The sequence below is a fragment of the Melopsittacus undulatus genome, chromosome 3 (genome assembly GCF_012275295.1).
Source record: "Melopsittacus undulatus isolate bMelUnd1 chromosome 3, bMelUnd1.mat.Z, whole genome shotgun sequence".
NCBI lineage: Eukaryota > Metazoa > Chordata > Aves > Psittaciformes > Psittaculidae > Melopsittacus > Melopsittacus undulatus.
The window spans coordinates 78,566,691-78,586,536 of record NC_047529.1 but is presented as its reverse complement, the minus strand read 5'-3'; positions in this window follow the sequence as shown (position 1 = coordinate 78,586,536).

Sequence of the window (19,846 nt, the reverse complement as noted above, 5' to 3'; positions counted from 1 at the left end):
ATAAAACTCTGTATCATATGACTGAATTACTCTTATTCAAGATGTAGGGAATCATTTGAGGTTCTCTGTCTCCAGCATGGCTGCACATTCATGCAAAGCTTTCTTAGGTACAGTAAGAATTAGAAAACCCTGCTGCGAAGCTAGTAACAGGAAAGGCATTCTGCATTCTCCACCCATTTTTCAGCAGCACAATACATCTGTAGTATAGCCACTATCTAAAGAGACAACAAAAGCAGATTACAGAGTCTGAGTTTTATAAAATTGGATTGTGTCATCAATACATCATCCCTGTAATAACTACTGGACAGAATGACCTTGCAATTATTAAAGCCATACTTTCAGTGTAGATATAAGGATGCTCCAGTTTGAAATCTACTACCACAACTTTGACTCATTGCTATTATTACTGCTTTCTTTTCCTATTCTATGTGAGATGAACAAACCAGAAATTCTGCTGTTCAACACTTTATTTTTAACTACAAAGTAAGGTTTTCCTATATTTAAAGATATACCTGTTTAACTTTCATGGTTTGAAAGAATAACCTAGGTATGTACATGCAAAGCCTATACAGATAATATTTAATTAAATTTCAGACTGGTTTAAATCGATGAATTTTAAATAAAGAACTGAGGTTATGGACCTTCATATCTGTCATGTTATACATAGATTAAAAGTATTCCTAAGAGCACTATCTTGTTTGAGGACATGACATAAAGTCAAACCTTTATTTAGATTGACTTGACTCAATAGAGATGTGGAGTTGATGTTTTAATAGCTTTTCTACATCTCTGGCACATTTTCCAACTTCTTGCAGACCTAACTAACTACATATACTGAAGAACTGCCAGATTTTGTATAGCAGTGTCAAATGGAAAGTACAAATATGATTCCTAGCTCCTGCAAGAAACCAGCTGCACCCAGCATGCACAGAGAGTAAAGAAGATGTGCCCTGCTTTAAAGACCACAAAGTAATTTGCCATGTACTTGAACACATTCATGTTCTTATGTGGTCACAGGCTTGTTCGCTGAACAAGTCTCATTCCGAGTGCTGGGAATTGCTACAAAAGGGGCATTTGGAGTCTGCCTATTTCAAAGGAGGAGAGAGGTGCGTGTTTTCTGCTGCTCCAGAAGTATTTGGGGAAAATTCAGTGACAGCTGTGGTTTTTTTTTCTGCCTTCTTGAGATATTGCTTGTATGAAGAGAATGACCCAGCTTATTTTAGGTATTAATACAGAAGTTCAAAATTTGAGAAACCACCTTTGATTTGAAAACTCATGTCACTCATTATCTAATTTGCCCTAAGCCAATTGGTTGCAGTTAAAATAATTTTTCCATTACTTCTTCATCCAATACTATTTTCCAGAACTACTTTCTAATCTAATTGACAACAGTATAATGACTACAATAATCACCACATTTCACTCACCACGTTTCAACAGTTCAATTTTTATCTTGTGGTTCCCTTTCTCTTTTCCTCTTGGGCTTATCTATTTTTTGACATGGGAACATTTGTGGTCTTCAATTTTTCTTGAAGAGACAATCTTCAGTGTTCTTCAAGGCTAAACAATCTGTCATATCTTTCAATCCACCAGCATCATTCCTTGTTCTGGCTGCTGAAAATAAACCAGTTCTTATTGGCTTACAATATATAGTCCGTCACTTCAGTGAAGCAATGATCTTTTCACCAAGCTTGAACAGACACCCTTTACTGCACATATTCTAAGACACCATGAAAAAATAATCAGGTATGCACGTCACAGCTGGAATTGTTAGCTATCTAAAACATAATAGGTAAGCTGAAAATACATTGGGCATAATTTTTAAGGGAGCTTGGCACCTTAAAGTGTCAGGCTATATGTTGGCATATTTTTGTTATTTCATATTGTGTTTAAATAACATCAAGAAAACAAGAAAGGGAGTAGTGTTTAAAGAAGCAGTCACAAGGTTTGGGTTGTGCCTGTTATAGATTAGTTAGCTCTTCTGTTTTCATGCCATCCAAGAAGCCTTCCAAAGAAAGAAACTGTTACCTGGGGTTTTTTTGTGATTGTAATAAACAGGATCAATTAACAAATCAAGCTGCAAGTGTAAAGAAGAAATTCCTATTTAAATTTAAATAGATTTTTCTTTTTGTACTAATTTTATTGCCTTCCATATTCCCATGAGTTTATAGAGAGAGTCTCCTAAGTCTGGTGCAGTAGTATTGTATATTTAGCTTAGATTCTTTTTTTTCCCATGTGAAACAGCAGACTAGAAAATATAAGATTGTTGCAATGTTTCAGACAAGGATGTCAGTTGTGTTCACTGCTTCCATCTTCCTCACTATCTGGTATTGAAAATGAGTCTGTTGTAGCAGGTTGCATTTCAGATAATAAGGGAAGTTAATAATTAGCTGGTGCTCCTGGATTCACTGAATCCAACCTTTGTTAAGCAGCAGTTTCCTGTATATTAATAGATTTGAAATTATTCAGGAAATTGCTTGAAAATGAGAGTCACTGAACATTATTTTAATGTCAAATGAGTTAACAATTCTTTTTGAGTCATCCAGAATACAGAGGTCAATGCTATACTACAGCATGGCAGCCTGCATGCATTGGGAGCGGAGGACACTCAACTCCATTCTGAAATAACATAACTGGCTAAGATAAAATGGACCACAGCAAAAAAATCTTATTTTGAAAAGCTATAATAATATCATGTCAGTGTACCTTAAATGTCCTTTCCAATTCCAGACGCAAGTGTTGCACTGGAGTGCAAATGAGTGATCTGACTGCTGCATTTAAGGCCATACTTAAATCAGCTGGTGGAAAGGATTCTTCTCTTTCAGATGGGCAGAATGGGCTTTTCTGTTTGAGTATTCATGAGTCTTCTTCATGTCCTCCCATAAAATAAAAAAAAAAAAAAAGAAAAAAGGATGGTTAGCCACCAAGATAAATTATTGAGCATAATTAATACCAAAAGTTCCCAGCACAATTCCTGTTCCCACAGATTAATATAAAATACAGCTTACATTTCATATTTACGGATTCACAGTAGCTGAGGATCCTGTTGGTCAACTTCAATATCAGTTTTAATTCTGCAATATGAATTAACCACTAACTCTGAAGAACTAGGAAATATATCAGCATAATTTACCAACATGTGGATTTCATCCTCTGAAAAACCTTTTCCACTCTGTTTTGCAATGAAAAATAGCATAAATAGGAGCTCAAATAGTGAATTCATAGAAGTACACAACTGTCCAAACAGTATTATCCGTATTTCAAACCATTTTTCCTAAACTGGAAGAGAAATTACGGGCTTGTAGAAAATAAGAAGCACATGCTTGTTGAGTCATATCTGACAAAATAAAAAGTATTGTACTTTCATTCACATAGAGTTATTAAAAGTGTCTTTCTAAACTTTGCACTTTACATGGATGATATCAAAGAAAGCTTCTTTTATGCAGCACATTTTTCTGAGATACCTGGGTGTAGAATTTGGGATGTGTGCACAGTTCAGCTTGCATCGTTTAAATATAACAACCAAATTGATGATAACTTGAAAGTTTTTATCAGTTCATCAGATCACTTTCAACAGTACAGTTGCAGCTGGATGATTGTCACAAAGGTACTAACATCAGCTGGAAACACAAACCTGTCTCATAGGCTTGTGACAGGTGGTATTTTATTTGTAGAACTGAGCAGTCTTCCTAAACCTGAGAGAGAGACTAGACCCTGGCAGTGCAGAGGAAATGGAGTCAATTTTGTCCAGACACTTTGTTCACAAGTGGAATAGTTCCATTACTCTAATGTCCTTTATTAGCCTTAAGTTTGCCTTCAGAATGGGAAGTAAATGCTAATGTATTTGCCCCTTCTATGAAACATTAAAACACTATTTAGCTTTGTCTAAAATTCTGCCTAGCTTTGGAGACTCATTTTCAATGGTCTGTAATTAAATAAAAAATTTTTGTTGCAATGTATTATAACTATGTGATACCATGGCACATTTACATACCATTGTTTTACATATTATTTATAACATACTCTGGTAATCAATTTGAATTCTGCATTTTCCTTTGCTTTCCTCCCAGTTGTTTTGTATGTTTAAAAATAAGCAGTGCGTATACATCTCAAAACAGCTGCTGAACTTAGGAAGATCAGGGCTACTACAATCGTAGCATCTTTTCATTCTAAGCAGATACTGTGTGCAAAGTAGAAGGAAGACAGATTATGTTACTGGAACATGTACAAAAGATCTATTATACCCAGTGTCTGTACCAGTATAAAAAAATTATACTTGCTTAGATATGCTATTGGTGAAAACTGGCGTAATTGATGAGAATTCATCTGCTTTGAACAACTTTTTTGTAGCATGACTTTGGACATTCAGTTTGCTTGATTTCTTATGCAACTGCTTTAAATACTACTTTTTTTTTCTTTTCTTTTTTTTTTTGCATCAGCAGTTGCTCACAGATGTGAATGATCCCAATAAGACTGAAGCAACATGACTAAAAGCCAAAAGGAACCTGGTCAGGGAGACCTATAGCAGAGGCTCACCATAGAAACCTTCAGGCATGCTACTTGTGTTCGAGTTTACCCATGTGGAAGACTAAGCAGAACAAGAACAGGGATGAGGACCTCAGATTAATTCTGCATCTGAATTGGGCATTCAGCCTACATTTCATAAATATGCCTCTTTTTTTTTCTCTCTCCAAATAAAACCAAATACAATCTATTTAAGTTGTTTCTTTTTTGACTGGGCTTTATTTAAGTTTACCTTGACATGTTCTTCCCCCTCCCACCTCCTTTATCTTTTTTTCAGTCAGAAAAATGTCTGTATGTGGCAATCACAGAAAAAAATACTGCTGCTTCAATTTTTTGGAGCGGCAATGTTCCTTTAAGTCACTGAAGCATTCACAAGGCAGCATTTACATGACAAACAGGATCTGATCTTTCAAAGTCAAGATAAAAATATACATTAGATAAAAATATTACCATAATATAGGTCTTGTATAAATTACTGCAATTACTGGCCTAGGACAGTAGTTGAAGATGCAATGTAGGCTAGACTAAAATTCTTATTAAAAGTTGATGTTGGCAATTCATGGTCAGAATTCACGTCCCTGCCACATTTCAGATATGTAAACTTGTACCTTTTGTAACAATGGGAAATATCTACCAAAACAGAAAGCAATAAAAAACCTCCAGAGATATGGTAGACCACCTAAATACACTGTATTTTTGTATCTTAAATAGTATTGGAAGAACATAGGATTTCCATATAATTTCTATTTAACATATATGATCTAACATTGCCTAGAAGACCTAATCTAGATTAGAGACTGATACAAAAAACTGACAACTATGGGTTGTCTAAAAAAAATATGGAAACCACAAATGTAAATATTTTTACTCTTTCTGGTAACGGAAATGAAACAAAAGATACAATTAAGTAAACATTCTGCTCCAAAATGCCAAACATTTACTGTGTTTTACTGAAGCTGCATAAGATCAAAATCTCTGTTTTTTTTCTCAGAAACACAGCATCCCTTCTATTCAACTCTGTGGAGAAGGACTTGGGGATGTTGGTCAATGAGAAAATGAACATGAGCCAGCTTCAGTGTGCGCTTGCAGCCCAGAAAGCCAACCATATCCTGGGCTGTATCAAAAGAAGAGTGACCAGCAGGTTGAAGGACGTGATCCTGCCCCTCTACTCTGCTCTCGTGAGACCTCACTTGGAGTACTGTGTGCAGTTCTGGTGTCCTCAACATAAAAAGGACATGGAACTGTTGGAACAAGTCCAGAGGAGGGCCATGAGGATGATCAGGGGACTGGAGCACCTCCCATATGAAGACAGGCTGAGAAAGTTGGGGCTGTTCAGCCTGGAGAAGAGAAGGCTGCATGGAGACCTCATACCAGCCTTCCAGTATCTGAAGGGGGCCTACAGGGATGCTGGTGAGGGACTATTCATTAGGGACTGTAGTGATAGGACAAGGGGTAATGGGTTAAAACTTAAACAGGGGAAGTTTAGATTGGATATAGGAAAGAAGTTCTTTACTGGTGATGAGGCACTGGAATGGGTGGCACTGGAATGCCACCTCACAGTGGTGAGGCACTGGTGGTGAGGCACTGGAATGGGTTGTTCAGGGAGGTTGTGAATGCTCCATATCTGGTGGTGTTCAAGGCCATGTTGGACATAGCCTTGGGTGATATGGTTTAGTGTGAGGTGTCCTTGCCCATGGCAGGGGGGTTGGAAGTAGATGATCCTAAGATCCTTTCCAACCCTAACTATTCCATGATTCTATGATGCACTGCTCATGTCTTCATGAAATGATAGGTCCCTCTCCTAACACAGATTATCTAGCAAAGCACATTGATCATGCTTGGAAAGAAACAAATCCTACTTCCTTCAAATTTAGGGGACTTCATAGAAGCCTTGGACTGAACTCCTTCACAAGGAGATTGTACTGAGGATCTGCTAGCTCCTGAATCTCTTTTGTAGAACTTCCTCACTTTGTCAGCTATCGTCCTTACTCATATATTTATAATATTCTTCCATTAGTCTTTAGTTTTAAAATTTTTCTACTGAGGTCTTTCTCTAATAATAAGAAGTCCAAGAAAGTACAATTAACATATAAAATCCTGTAATGCAAATATGTCCCATAACTTACTTTCACTGAAGGTTTTCTTTCTTTTAAAATTCCCTGATGCTGCGACACCAAGAATTTTATATAAAGAAACCTAAACCATTAAAATTGCCACAGTTGCAGTTCAGAGTATGTGATTTATGCTTGCTTTGTTTCAGATCAAGTCAATCGGGTTGTACATAAAACACATCTATATTCTTAGTTTTCAGCATATCAATAACTACATAACCTCACACTTTTGAATGTTATATAGTAATGCAGTTATGATCAGCTTGTTGTTCAAACATTATTTAAACATCTTCTTCTCTGTTCAGGAGGAAAAATGATTATAAGCTTACAACAAACAGCTATAGCATGTTAAGTTTAATTAACCAAGATACACAGTCTGAGCTCAGTATACCCCAGCAATAGCCACATAAATGATAAAGAAGAGAGTGTTACAAAGTGTAAAACAGAGTGTAACAACTTCATGGGCCTCTATATGTATGTGACCTCATGGAGGTGTATGCAGTACTGTATGCCAGCTCTTTAAAAACAGACTGTGGCTAATGTGGTTAATATTTTTGCTCTGGTGTCCTCAACATAAGAAGGACATGGAACTGTTGGAGCAAGTGGAGAGGAGTGCCATAGAATCATAGAATGGTTTGGTTTGGGAAGGACCTTAAAGATGATCTAGTTCCAACCTCCCTGCCATAGCCAGGGCACCTTTCACTAGACCAGGTTGCTCAAAGCCCCATCCAACCTGACCTCAAACAGTACCAGGGATGGGACATTCACAGCTTCTCTGGTCAGCCTGTTCCAGTGCCTCATCACCTTCACAAGAAAGAACATCTTCATAATATCTAACCCAAACCTATCCTCTGTCAGTTTAAAGCCATCCCGCTTGTCCTGTCCTTACATGTCATTATAAAAAGTCCCTCTCCATATTTCTTGTAGGCCCCCTTTATGCACTGGAAGATTCTATAAGATCTCTGTGGATCTCTACGCTGAACAAGCCCAGTTCTCTCAGCCTGTCTTCATAGGAGAGGTGCTTCTGCCCTATGATCATCTTTGTGGCCCTCCTCTGGACTTGCTCCAACATGTCCATACTCTTCTAATGTTGGGGCCCCTTGTATTTGTGCTTGGGATTGCCCTGACCAATTTATAAGTAAAGATAATGCATTTCAGAAAATTTATTTTTGTATATTTATTTAGATTTTCATTGTTATATTAACCTGACCTCAGTTTAAGAATGAATAAATATATAAATTCTGAATAATAATCTTGGCTACTGTTAAGAACCCTGAAAATCAAGGTATATTTTCCTCAGTGATTTCATGGAGATATACATAAAAGGAATCTTATCATTGCCATGCATTCAAAGTATATTGAATATTAAAACACTTCCATATGAATAAATTCTAACTACATGCTGTGTTACAAAACGAATAGCTGGATTGAAAAGAATTATATTAAAGTACTTTTAATTTTTTATATTTCAGACATTTCATATCAGTATTACTTTCCTGTAGCATTTATCTGCAATGTGGTTTTCATGCAGGAGAATGGGAATGTCGGAGAATTCTGGGGTTCAATTTCTATTTCCTCATCCTAGTTCCACTTTTTATTCCAGTACCAAACTTTGTCTGAATGCTTGACAGATTGGAGAAAAAACAAAAAACATCACATCTAAACTTGTATATTTTCTTTCCTCCATTGTAACAGTAAAACATTTTAGGCTTTGGGGATTTGACCAGCATCAAACTGAGACAAAGGTCAGAAGCAGGCTGGTAGTAGTTTGTGGAAGTAAATTTCTTCATGGAGCACACACTCCACTGCTCTAGCTACCGCAGACATGAGTCTCAAACCATAATCCAGACTATCGTTATCATGTTATATATGGGATACTCAGTGTTCATGCTTCAGTTTAGGAATTACCATAAGGCACTCACTAGCCCCATCTTTTAGAGTGCTTTGATGTAGACAAGACTGACAAGTCTTCGTGAGCTGGAAAATGGAACAGCTTCCTTGGAGAGTTTATAGACCACAACAAGAAGACACTTCTTCTCCCTGCTCCTCCTAAAACCTTACAGAAAGAAATCCAAGGCTTTTGCCATAGCCTGAAAAAGGAAAATGGAGAACTTTTCTGTGTGACTACCCAAGCAAAGATCTCTTTTCCAGTATGTGCAGTCACAGGGCAAATGAGTGGGCCTTTATTTGTTCTTCTGTACTAAGCTAGATAGAATCCCATCTTCAAAGGACGTGATAAGAAAATGTACAGATATAATAAAACCAATTAAAAAGAAAAATGCATGTATGGGTTTAGCATATATTATTGTTCTCAAGTCAGCAACTTTTCATGCAGAAAATATTATCAGTTTTGAAGAAAAAGATTTAGTGGAGAGGATCACAAATTGATTTTAAATGGTTCCAAGAACAAAAGGTACTGTATAGCTGGCTGGATTATTTTCTTTAAAGCTTACTGTGAATCAGGAAAGATCTAAAAATAAGAAAGATCTAGCACAATGTAAAACACATACTGTGTTCATAAGATGAATCTCAAAGTGAAACTCAATAAAAATATCAGCTAGTAATGAAATAAAGAAAAGAAATATAGATCTGTGCCTGCTGTTCAGAATGCGAGAAATTGAATCATGACTGGGTTAAGTGAAACAAATATATCAAATTCCTCCATTGTGTGTATAAACAATTAAATGAATGGCATGTGGAGTGTTCTACTGTAGGTTTTCCTAGATGAAAGTAGCATAGCATATACCTACTGTGATGCTTTAATGCGAAGTGCAATTTGTGAACTAGCTCAGTTTTTCTGATTCTGGATAGATAGCACACCTTTTTGGCTTGCAAGTAAAAAACTAAGAAACAGAAGCAGCATTTAACCATTAAAGGTTTCCAAGGGGTTCAAAATTCATTTGAGGAGTTCCGTTAACAACACTGAAAGTTTATCTTTGGTATGAAAGGATTAAGTCTAGAACATATGTATGAAAATAAGATGTTGCTACCCACACACTGTCAAATTAAAGAAAGCACCCTTTAGGAAGCAAGGTTCACCAAGGCTTTTCCAGGTGTTGAACTGTAGCATTTTCTCTCGTTAAAAGCCTGATGAAGTGCTGAACTTCCACAATTGTGGACAAAGGAGCTGTATTGCTACCTGAGAGAAAATCAAGGACTGGAATTCAGATATTCCTTCTCTGAAGAATCATATAGGCAAGTGCAACAGTTGCAGCTATATGACTGCAACAAAAGGCAAAAGATGTATGTTTATTTGTTTATTTCAAGAGCATACATGAAGTGAGAGGGGCAACTTCAGTATATTTGTTGCAGGTGTCAGCAGGAGAGGAACTGTGTGCTGTCAGGTCTGCTTCCTAGCTCTAATTCCAGCGTTGTAACACAACAAAAATATGGGTCAATGACAGATATGCCAAATAAACCAAATAACACTAGATTTCAGAGGCTCAAAACTAACTTCTGTAGATCAAAACTGTTGTTTGTTATGTCAATTTATGTCTGCAGTTCATAAAACAAAAGGATTAAAACAGCAATGGGGTTCATACTCAGCCTACACTCCAGTCTTTCCTGGCCAGTTTCTCTAATCTTTGTCCACACCATTTACTTGCTTCCTTGCCTTTATGAATCTGCCTGCAAAGTGCTGCAGTCTTTCACTTGCTCCCAGTATCTGTCAGAATGTTTAAAATCTACTTGCTGTTCCTTCTGCCTACCTCAGCATCTGTAAGGTTTTAAAATATGGTTTGATCCTAAATTCAGGGATGATGCTGCAATGGGCCACTAGGCTGTTTGGACACAAGTTATTGTGCTCCTAGTCCCCACTGTTCTCCAGTGCCACTTGAAGATAAATAGCTCACCTTTGTTCTTTGAAGGACCTGGTTTGTAGTGGTTTTGTTTCCTGTTGTTTTTGCAATAACAGCTTCATCTGATTTAGCATTCAGGTAGGATAATACTGAGGAAGTCTGAAGTCTGCATATTTATAGGAAATAAAGTAGATATCTTACTCATTCTGCAGAATAGATAGCCACGCAAATAACTAATAAATGCCTACTAGCTTCTTGAGTTTCCAACCTTTGGCATGGTTTACTCAGATTTTTATTCAAGTAGGAGGAAAACACTGAATAGAGATTTTGAAAAGAGAGTTTATTCAGCTTGTATGGATTTCTGTTTTTCTCAAGTGTTCATGTTCTTCAGAAAGCACATTTTTTGTACCACTCACTAAGCAAATAAAATAAAGACCCTTGACCCCACACTGTTCTTCAGATGGGAAAAGGAAATGAAATCACACACCTCCTCATTTTTTTGTAATTCAAATTCTTTCCCTGAGGGCAAAGCTTAGGGAGAAAAGGACCTACATACTCTGCCCTCTCTTACTGATGTTACATATAAATGGAAGAAACGCTTTCATTAAAAGCCCAAGCCCACCCAGCATCCATAGGATTGTGTAGCTTGCTTTCTCTTTAAAAGTATAGTTGGTATTTTTTCAGTGATTAATTCACATTTTCTCAACCATTTTGCCATGGAGAAACCAGGAAATGAAACAAAATAAAATAGCTAAAATAAGAAAAAAGAAATTAGTTATTTTAATTCTCTGTCAAGGAAGGGATCGTTGCACTGGTCACTACAACTATTCTTCTGGGAAAAAAATAATAAAGTGGTCAATATAAAGATCAGGTGAAATACATGTAACAAATACTAACACTTAAAAAATCAGCAAGTATACAGCTGAACAAGGCATGCATGCTGCACATGGTAAGGATGAGAGTGAATATGGATTCAAACTAACCAAATTCCTTCAGCAATATAATTCAGTATACCTGAAGTCAGTGAAGGTACATGAATTTGAGCTTGGTGAATATCTGTCTTTTTGTCTACAGAAATGTTTCTGAGGTAGAAACTTATTTGGTAATGGGAAAAATAGTGAAGAGAGAGAAAATGAATCTTCTATTGATAGATTAAAACAAACAGACATATGAATTTCAGCTCTGTATATAGGAAAGCTTCCTAGAAAGCTTCATTTTGGGGCACATCTAAAGTTTTTCTTGCTGCTTACAAAGATGCAAACTCTCTGTGAACACAAAAGAATCAAACTTAAGACATTTAAAACTTCACTGTATTAAAATGTAGCTTGATAAAATGGTTTAGGACTTTCTGTTTCATGTGATGTTAACAAACCCTTCTCCAGGCAAATTCCAGAATAGCAGCCTTGACATAGGTTTCTCAATGAGACGTAGGTGATGAGACATGTGAACTGTATGATTGTCGTGGTTGAAGCCCAGCTGGTAACTCAGAAAGACATAGCAGCTTGCTGAGTTCCCTCCCTTCTTCCCCCCATTCCCAGAGGGATCGGAGAAAAATCAAATGAAACCCCATGGGTTGAGATAAACCGATAAACACAAGTGATGCACAATATAGTTACTGACCACCTGCTGACCAATACCCAGTCCTACCTAAGCAGCAATCTGGGCCTTCTGGGTAGCTCCCGCCAGTTTATATACTGGATATGAGTGCTGCGGTATGGAATACCCCTTTGCCTAGTTTGGGTCAGGTGTCCTGTCTCTGCTTCCTCCTGGCTTCCTGTGCCCCTCCTCACTGGCAGAGCATGAGATACTGAAAAGCCCTTGATCAGAGTAAGCATTACTTAGCAACAACTAAAACATTGGTGTGTTATTGGCATTGTTCTCAGACTAAAGCTGAAACACAGCACGCCACCAGATACTAAGAAGGAGAAAAAAAACTTACAGCTGAATCCAGGACAATGGTATAGGAAGCTATGACTACCCCTATTCTGTGTACCCACAGAGCCTCTGATCCCCATGTCACTTCTCTTTCCCCCCATGGCAAGTCCTAGCTGGTAAAATTACAAGGATGTAAGAAAAGGGAAACCTACCATGAAAGTTTTCAGCAAGAACTTATGAAATTCAGAACTAGTTGTAAAGGGAAGTACTAGATTTTGAATAGACAAGACTAAGGCTTGATCTTGTGGTGCCTTGGTGACCTGCCAAGTGGCATCTCTGTCCCAGGGCACACATCTGGCTTCTCTATCTCTTAGTAATGAAACCAAGAAAAAAAAAGAAAAAGCAGCTTACTTGGGAAGAGCTTCTTACAAACATAGAAATAACTTTCAAAGCTTTATTCTTTTTTCTTTGGGAAAACAGAAAATCCCCAAAACTGACATCTAGATTTGAAGGCACTTTGTTTCTTATTACGTTATACTACCCATGATATTAATTAATTTTCCATCTTTAATGGGCATAGAGGATATGAACACAGAAAAGAAGCTGAAAAGTAATTGCTTGCAAATATGTTGTCTGTATTGAAGAGCACAGATATCACAGCTGCTTCCCTCACTCTCCTTTTGTGCAGTTTCACAATGAGCTGACTAAAGGACATGAGGTAAATGTAGGATATATACTGCAACTCATTTTATCAAAACAAGGGGACTACAATTTAATATGAAATATCAATTGGTAAGGGAAACTGGCTGCTGCTGAAGAATGATCACCAGACCTCTTCCTTCTACCTCACTATGTGACTCAACAATTATAAATACTAAGTACAAATTGACCTCATACAGTAAATCCCTGTAATAGTAGGATTTATATCTAAAAATAAAGCATCGATTTCTTAGCTTTTCTAAAGTATGTTTTGTTATCCATCTGATTTTATACAGGAGGAAAGAAGTTGTTCAAATTAAGACCAATATCTTCAAATACATGTGCTGAACATCTATTAAAATCCAGTTGGTAACAATGCTAGGCACTGTCCCCATTTTCTACTGTCTACAGTAAGATTAAAAGGGTCTGTTACAAGACAGAAAAGCTGCAAGACTGAGGCAAAGGCTAACAAGATCCATAAGTCTATATAGCAATTTCATGTCTCATGAAACTCTGTATCAGCACTTCGTGAACACATTTTCCTCAGGTGCTCCACTTAGAGGTAACGGGGACAGTAAGCAACCCCTCTGAGCTCTGTGCTTCTCTGTCTGTGTTGGCAGGAGGAGATATGTCTTCCATCTGCTCTCCTCACAGATTTTAGTCTGCACGTCTCTCTCAGGTAGCTTTTCATGAGCTGGGCTCAGAGTTGTTGCACCATGAAGTAGTTTGCAGGACCAAGTTCATTCTCCCAAATGTCTTGATTCCTCTAGAATCCTTTAGACATGTTATTGTCTCCTCTTACCAATATATACAGTTCTATATAAATTGTAATTTCCCAGGACACTTTAAAGTCACTTTATACTTTTATCAAACAATTAATGAAGCTTTATCATCAGAATAAACTGATGCATTATAAGTGACAGTAACTGAATGGATTTAATGTCTTTACTCTCTGTCTTTGAACCTGGAACACAGCCCGAGCTTGTGAGACCATTCACATGCAGACCAAAATGCACCCAAAGGGACAATGTTTGTTTATGTGTGTGTGCTGTTTTATAGACTTTGTGTATGAAAGAATCAATGAGATTTGTTAGTCCCCAGATCCCTGTTGCTACCTCAAGTACTACAAAAGTGAACAATTTCAGTATTTTCTTTTCCTGTGTGTACTACTATATGCTTTTTCAAGCCAAACTGAAGCTGTTACTTAACACAGTTTCTTTGGCTCAGGGGAGCTAAATGTGCCATGGGCAGAGGGGAGGTGGGACTCCTTTGTATTCACCCTGTTCTATTTTCAGACTTGTGAATCCCAGAGCAGCAGAAATCAGCTTATCCTGCCCAAGTCTTAGTGGGTCAATGGGTGGGACTGACTCAGCTCACCCCGGACCCAGGCATATTTCCTCTATTCCTCTACCAGAGTAGCCCTTGTACCCTAGAGAGGAGTCAGGAGGTAAAAGATAAGATTTTAAATCCTGCATTTTAAAGATCGTGGAGCAATTGCTGAGAAAGCAGTCAGAGACGTGGCCTGGACAAGAGATGGGTAGGACAGGAGGGTGGGTTTGGCTGTGCTGGGCTGTGACAGTTCTATTTTTTTGCACAGAAAATGTTCTTTCATTTATTAGAGACTTTTTGGTAAATCCGTTCAGTTTATTAGTTTTTATTTATAGAACTTTTCAATAATTACTGCGAAAAGTACTGGAATAAAATTCTCGAGGTCGTCTAGTCCAACATGGCCCAACAATGTCTGCTTGCAGCCCAGAAATCCAACTGTATTCTGGGCTGCATCAAAAAGAGTGTGACCAGCAGATCGAGGGAGGTGATCCTGCCCTTCTGCTCACTTTGGTGAGACCCTAACTGCAGTACTGTCTTTAGCTCTGATGTCCACAGCAGAAGGATGTGGATCTGTTGCAGCAAGTCCAGAGGAGGATGAAGAGGATGAAGTATTTCAATAAACCTGCCTTCCCATGTATTTCAAAGAAAAAAGTAAAGAAGAAGGAAAAAATTGTAATAATTTCAGTTTAAAAAAAATCAGAAAAGACTGGCTGGGATTCCAGAAGGTTCAAGAACTTGTTCTAAAGAAAGAAAATAGAGACAGCATAATATACAACAGTGTGCTTGTGCAGCACATGTCTGCAGTGCCTCCCTACAGAGCACAGGTAAATGGTAGACATTGATGCAAATAGATAGGGGGCCTGTGTTTGCGTGAGGCTGTACTTGCTACAGCTGTTATACAAGTTCTTTGGCTGCCCACAGCTTCCCAATCTGAACAGCACACTGCCTCCAGGAACCAGTTCACTTCCCCCTGGGCAGCTCTGCCATAATTAAGTCTAGTACACTACTGGAGAAGGAAAGTATACAGTTTAAGGTCTACAACAGTTCAGATTAGGGTGGATATGTAGTGGAAAACATACAGAAATGAAGACAAAAGAGGGAAAAAAAAATAGATTCTCACTCTTAAGAAAAATATAACTCTACTCAGCTTCGATAGACATCAATTTTTGTTTCTATTACAAATCCTTTAACTTGCTTCTCCCAACAAATATCTTAACACTGTATATAGAAAATTGGCATAAAACTGATCCACAAAGAGTTCTTCCCTTTTCCAGCTTCATTGCAGTATTTTTCCTCACACATCTGTTTCACCAAAGATATTCCTTTTACTAAATATCTGAGTTCACTGACTGTAATTTAAATATCTCCAATTCTCATTAATTTTCAGTTAGGAAATTAGGCCAGATCTGTATTTCTACTAATGTAAAAAAAAAAAAAAATGCCTTCAAGAAAAACAGAAGAATTTTAATGACATTTCTTTATGTAAATAAAACAGTCATGAAGTTCTTTTTTCCTGTTCTATTTTCATTGTGCTGGTTAAGGAGTGGGAATATACCCTTATAATTGAGTATGATTTATATAATATGCTAATTCGTAAGTGATGGCTCATCATCAGCAATGTGAACTTTCAGAACTCTGCAAAGAGTGCAATGAGGACAGGTTTTTCTTGTGGACTTCCTGTGCGCTTCACAAAGAACTCTGTTTCACAAGCATTTGTAGAGACGACGTGCTGCCTCAGCTATGCAAGGCTGGCTTTTTTGCCTGTTCAGACAAGAATAGGTCTAATAATTTTATAGATTTCTTTTGAGTTCACATTTATAGTTCCAAGACCTATGTATGTTTAGTCCTAATGTTTTCATAATGTCTCTTTTTCTGGTACATCAGGAGAACAAAAAATACTATCTATTTTTCAGGAAAAAGAACACTTTAAACCCAAACTGAATATAAGAAGAAGGAAGTCCTAAGATGCAACAACTTAAGCTCAGTATTCAGTAGGCTACAGAATTACTGAGTAGCCTGATGCCTCAACTCTTCATTTGTCAAAAGTGTATAGGTGTCATTGCATAAAATGTCAAACAGTATTTAGGTAACTGAATTCTGCCCCAGGTCATGCAATGCTAAGGAACACCTAGAGTGATGCAGTTTTCACTAAGCTGGCCAGCTGGTGGCTAGCTGGATTGCCCTCTACACTCCACCAGCTGTAGACTGTATCTGCATTGACTGCAAAGGTAATTTGAGCACATATAGACATCACCTTGTAGAAACTTTGACTGATATGCTTTAATTCTGAAATTTTTCAGCCTATTTTTCTGTGGCAAAGTCAGGCAACCTGGCTGCCTTTGCTCTGCTTTTCTTATCTGTGAATGTGGACAGCAATGGCTGTGGTGAGTAATTTGTGTTCAACTTGTATTCTTTTTTCATTGGAGAAATTCCCTTCAGTCTCCTACCCTATAATTTAGTGTCTCAGTTGATAAGGAAAGGATGAACTCTACTTTCTGAGAATTAGGCATACTGCCTTCCCTAAGCTGTACACAGTTCTTTCTTTACATAAAGACTTTAAACTTAGTCATTTGTTTTTATGTACCTTTTAAGTATCTTACTAATGTAATGGCAATTATTTTTTTTTACTAAAATGCAGTTATGCCTCATACTTTAACTTCTTCAGTGCTATTTTAAAATGTTTTTCAAGCCTCTTCTGTTTGACTGCAACCGTAATAATGAGGACCTTTTCATCTGTACAACCTTTCATAGTTACTTATCAATAGAAATAATAGGAAGGAAAATTTATGCTTATGTGAGTTATCCAAGAAAGAAAAATGCCAAGGATTTATGATCAAAACAGAAAAAAATCACAATAGCGTGTTGCCTGTGTTCTTATATTGCTAGAAAATTAATATACCACAGTTGAGGTAATTACAGCATCTACGTGTGATCTATAAGACACAGTGATTATAAAAAGCTGCTGTCTGGGAAATTCCCATCTTCTTATTCCTCCTCTAATTTGAGTCCTGGTAGAAACTGAATAATTTACGAAACTGAAAATTACCTTTTTGTTTTTTTTTTAGCTTTCTTTTTCAGTAAAGCACCTTGTGAAGTAAGATGATTGGTAGTCATCCCTCCAGGTTAATCAAGTTGCAGTGATCTCCAGGAAGCTAAGATTTCATTTTCTTTAACTGGTGGATTCTAACTACCAAGAGATTCATCACTGCAAATTATGCTCTTGCAAACAAAACAAAACAGGATGAAAGCTAATAATGATTTAAGATACCTGCTCCTGAATAGATGTTTGAAAAACTAACAGCTTCATTCACCCACAATGCTGTCCACAGTTTTTATAGTGTCGTAGCAAGACTGACATTTTGGCTTTAGCATGTACTTTTTCTGCCCAAAGCACAAAAGTTTGGGCAGAATACACAGGTAACAGAGCACAATGTTTCAGCAGACACTAAAAGCTTATGCTTGCCACAGGACCACTCTCCTCTTGTTAAAGCCGGGACATCATGCCAGACAGAATTCAACATTATGACATTGAAAAGATGTATAACCTCACTTTGTACAATTACTATTAAAGGTGTCTAAAGGTTGTTGGAAGCCTACAATTAAAAGTTGGGAGCATATCTATTCCCCTTTCTCCTGTTTACTCTCTGCTCTAAAGCTCTTAGAAGTTAAAATGTTTCCCAGAACAGCCAATATTTGCAGTCACTTTAAATTAAGGAAGAAACCCCTAAAATTCACCTGTGTCAGTGAGCATCAGTATTCCCATTGCCAACTGTAAGGAGAAAACATCTGCTGTACATGTATTCAAACATTTGTAATATTCTTTCTGCCAGCTTAACTTTATCCCTCATGTTAATCTTTAGATTCCAAGCTGACATTATGAATATGCCAATTTATCAAAATTTAGTTCAGATGTTGTTGAGTTTCAGTTTTTGATTGATGTTTGATAAACAAATAATCTTCATCCATGTGTCTCATGCACATGGACATATACAGACAAGTGTGTGAAATAAATCTTTTAAAACTGGTTCCCACCTAAACTAACATAAAATGTAGGAAAATTCTGCCCCTAAGGAATTTGGTACAGTTATAAGCAAACGCGAGGAAAAGATTTGCATTACAACAGCAGAAAAAGGCATCTCAGCTTTAGCCTGTAACACTCACTGTGCTTGTCTCTGCAGAGATCTCAAATGGAGTAAAGCAACAGGAACATATATCTTAATATAGGAAATTCAGATGTATAATTATAAAGTTCTGCTTACCATATTATGAAAATCATCCCCACCCCTAGATCTATACTGCATTCAGTGCTCTAGGGGAGCATCAAGCAATTTGTAAATCCCAAATGATGTTAGGCATGAAGTAGGTGCTGCAGTGCTCAACTTCAGCAAGAGAGCAGTGCTTCTAGGCAGAAAGAACTACAGACTTTTCAGCATTTACGCATATTTATAACTTAGAACTTATGCACTACAACATATCCAAGTGTGCTAGGCAGGAGCTTGAAGGTTTTTTTCATTCTGTTAACATGCACTATTGTTCTTAACAGCTTTTGTGTATCATTATTTGCTTAAACCACTGTTACTTATGTTTTTAAAACTGACATGTTCGGTAATGCAAACAGCACTTCTCAGGAAGAGAGGAAGAGTTCGTTAATACAAAATTGTATTTGGTGCTTAAGCCAAAATCAGACAACTACAGAAGTATAGATAATTCTTGCCACACCCTCCACCTCTTTAAATGGGACTAATACACTGAAGTCCTTTATCCTCAAAGAAGTCAGCTGCATGCTCATCCTTTACACAGCTTTTTGGACTGCATGGATGACCTAATGAGAGTGCAGTGGTCAGAGATCAACAGAGACACACAGAACAATGTAAGAGGCTTTATATACAAAGTAAACTCAACGAGATGGTGACTGAGCATTCTAAATAACACAAGGCTGTGCTGCACACGCACACATTTATGTTGAAAGGCATTGTCAGGCAGATTTCATCAGCAGCTGGACTGCTTGTCCACTTCAATTGCTGAAGGTTTTATACTTCCAGTGTAGCCTAACCAAATGAGGAGTCTATTCATGAGAAAGGGGATTCCAAATTGAATCATAAAATACTAGTGCAGTTTTGTCAAACACAGGAAAACTAATGATACTACAGTTTACATCATCTACCCTAGAGTCAAGGAGGAGCACACCTTGATCACTTTAATTTAAAATTTTCAAGACTAAAACCAGAGGAAAAAAGCTCAGAGAAAAAATAAAAATTCTTTCCTGTCTCCAAATGTTTAATTCAGGACAAAAAAAACAAAACAATAAACAGCCAGAAGGCTTCTTCAATGGCTAGATGTCAAAGTCAAACTGAGTGTATGAAAAAGAATAGAATTTGTCTGAGGCAACTCAAGGTGCCAAAGCATACAGCAAACATTATGAGTAGTTCTCTTTTTGTTAGCTCACTGGAAAGTATTGTGTGAGAAAAGTTGCTTCCTGAATTGCAAAATGACATGTGCACTCACTGTTAC